Below are 3,093 nucleotides of genomic sequence, written 5' to 3'. Positions count from 1 at the left end.
CCCCCAAAGAGTGTTTAGATGCCCCTAACACCTTAGTAAGCCTTTGATATTAGCATAGAGCCTTACACCATTGAGCTAAGGACTTCAAAACATGAAATGGTACTTCTTACCATGAGTTTATGGCCGTAAACTTGTGGGGAAGTGGTCCCCAGACCGTAAACACCATACAAGGCCATTCTTGGACCTTAAACTCACCCAACCTCTTGTTTAAGCATTCGAACACTTAGCCACTTAAGTTATGATAGTTTTAAGCCTCATTTGATGACCTAATTGTGAGTTTACCACCAGGAGTAAACTCCCCTGGATCGTAAACTCCAACAAACTTGGTCCATTGACCATAAACTCCCGTATAAGGTCTTGCACTCGTTTGTTGCAACCCAATGGCCTCCTAACACTTTGACTAAAGTGTTTTCCTCTCATTAGGATGTTTATACATGTTTAATTAGTGTTATAATCACTAATTATATATATATATATATATATATATATATATATATATATATATATATATATATACATATGTCTTTACATGTTATTAGGATCATTGTGTGTGTCTAAGTCTTCAGTTGACACCAAGCACTTGTCCGACACTTCCATCCGATCCGCTCACTGCAGGTGAGTTCATACCCCTTAATTAACCTTTTAAATGTTTTTAAATGTTTATAAATGTTGTATGCCCAAGAATAACAAACGAAAGTTATGGGTTAAGACTAATGGCAAATCACCCCTAGGGGGAAGCAAAAGACAACAACCTGTGGCAACTTTCTCAGCCACGACATTTGTACCTTCTACTACCATCCCTTCCGGTATCCCAATTGTCCCTACACCAGCCAGGCAGTATGCCAGAGACCTATCGAAATGCAATAAGTGCAACTTCCATCATCTGGGTAGTTGTCGTCCGTTACACTGCTTTAAATGCAACAAAAATGGACATACTACCCGCTGCTGCAGGACTCGGATCCTACATATTACTTCAACCACCAATGTCGAAATCTCTCGGATATGCCATCTATGTGGCGTAATGGGACACTTCAATAGAAATTGTCCAACAGAGAAGAACGACGGCAAATCCGGAGGAGTTTGACCTCAGAATGGAAAGAGGCAACGAAGGACCCTACTATAGTATAGGTTCACTTCCAATCGTCAGTACTTTGTATGCTTTTAAAACATGTTTAAAAATAGTGCAACTCGAGTCTTATCTTATGCGAGATCCCGTCAGTTAAGGGACCCTCATGCTGCCTATACTTTGTTTGCTGCAGTATTCTTGTAGTTACTCTAAGGTACTGTAACTTTGTTAAAAGTTGCACCGTTGTGTTTTTGTTTGTAATGCCTTTACATTCAAATCTGGTGTCTTTACTGTCAAGTATGTCCGATATTATCATACAACTTGAGTCAATTCGATTCGCACAATACCAGTTTTGTACGCACATCTCTTTCTTTGAAATCGTCTTTCTAGCGAAGACGTCATTTTAGAACACCGAAGTACTCATGCATACAATACCTCATATTTCTTATCCTTTCCAAAGAAACCTCAGCAAACCTCCCAGAAGTACCACTCGTACAGTACGTCAAGTTCAAACCAAGCTCCTCAGCTTTTAGAGCTCCGGTCTTATTCATCAAGAAGACAGACTTCAGCGGGTGCGATCATAGCAGCACTAATGCACCGGATCCTATCAGAACTTCACAGTTAAGCGTGCTTAGGCGAGAGAAGTACTATGATGGTTAACACCTTGAGAAGTCCTTGTGGTGCAGACCTCGATGGGACTTCCATTAGAAATCATAACCTTCTGCCTCGCATAGATGAATTGGTTGATCAACGGCAAGGAACGAAGTGCATTTCAGAAATAGACCTAAGATCCAAAAATCACCAGTTACGAGTGTTAGTGAAGGATGTCCCGAGGGCAATCTTCCGAACTCGATGCGGACGCTACAAGTCCGTAGTGATATCTTTTGGATAGGACCAATACGCCCGTAATATTCATGAACTTAATGAATATAGTACGCCATTCTTACTTGGATTAGTTTTTCATTGTCCTTATAAATGACTAACTTATCTACTCTCATAGTAAGAAGGAAATCATAAAGTGTCACACCCCGAAAACAAAGGCAGAAACGTTCCGGGGCGGAGGACGTCGTGTAAAGTATCACAACCAATGTACATAGTAAGAATAGTAAACACAACCATTACATTACATAGAAGTATTTACATTTTTTTGAAAGTAAAGTTACACATGATCATATATATATATATATATATATATATATATATATATATATATATATATATATACATACATCCAAAATGAACAAAAGTGAAGACAAGACTGCTAAAGATGGTGAGTTCATAATGTTGACCTGAGGATACAAGCAATTTTAGAAATATCAGCATAAAGCTAGTGAGTTCATAAGCGGTTTGTTTCTGTAAAAGAACAAGTTTCCTTTGGTTTCTGAAAAAGTTGTTATCCAATAAAATCCCATATTTTCTTATAGGAAAAGTTTAATTATCCGTTTGTTACACAATCTGGTTAAGAACAGTTTAGTTATCCCAGGAAAAACCCTTATTTTCCTTAAAAGTTTGTGATTGGTTATCGATTCGGAATGCAGTGTATAAATATCTACCATACTTGTAATTTTAAGATAAGTATTCTGAAAGCCTGGTTATCCTTGAAAATTACATTAGTTTTAACACATATATAAAACTAATAAGTAAGTAGAAAAGTTTTCATAATCTAAATTGCGAGTTGCATAACCATACAATAAACTAGATAAGGCTCGTATCGGGGCCAATATCGTTTTATGACTTTTGTCACCTATGCACCATTCGGTCAGACTGTAGCTAGCAGCTAGGTGCGGGGTAGTCAATCCCGTATAGATCTATACACTCAAGTCATGTTCTCCCTCCAAGAGATTCTGGTTACGAGGGTACTCCTACACTGTCATAACTAGGGGGAGTGTTACGAGGCCGTGTCTCCAATCTTAAGATTAATGAATGAAAAGATAATAAAATGGGAAATTTTGTTTTATTGGTCCTTCACTCTCTTATCAAGGGGGAGTGTTGTCAAGTACGTGTCTAAAGTTCTAAATTTAACGTTA

The 3,093-nt window shown here is 38.0% G+C and overlaps 1 pseudogene; it reads left to right on the top strand.

Annotated features, from left to right (window-relative positions):
- The first annotated feature begins 1,636 nt into the window (after positions 1–1,636).
- On the top strand, positions 1,637–1,755 carry LOC145033031 (5S ribosomal RNA; annotated as a pseudogene).
- The last annotated feature ends 1,338 nt before the right edge of the window (positions 1,756–3,093 follow it).

This window comes from Lactuca saligna, chromosome 2 (assembly GCF_052625555.1).
Source record: "Lactuca saligna cultivar CGN05327 chromosome 2, ASM5262555v1, whole genome shotgun sequence".
Lineage (NCBI taxonomy): Eukaryota > Viridiplantae > Streptophyta > Magnoliopsida > Asterales > Asteraceae > Lactuca > Lactuca saligna.
Note: the sequence above shows the minus strand (reverse complement) of the source record. Positions and strands in the feature narration are given on the sequence as shown.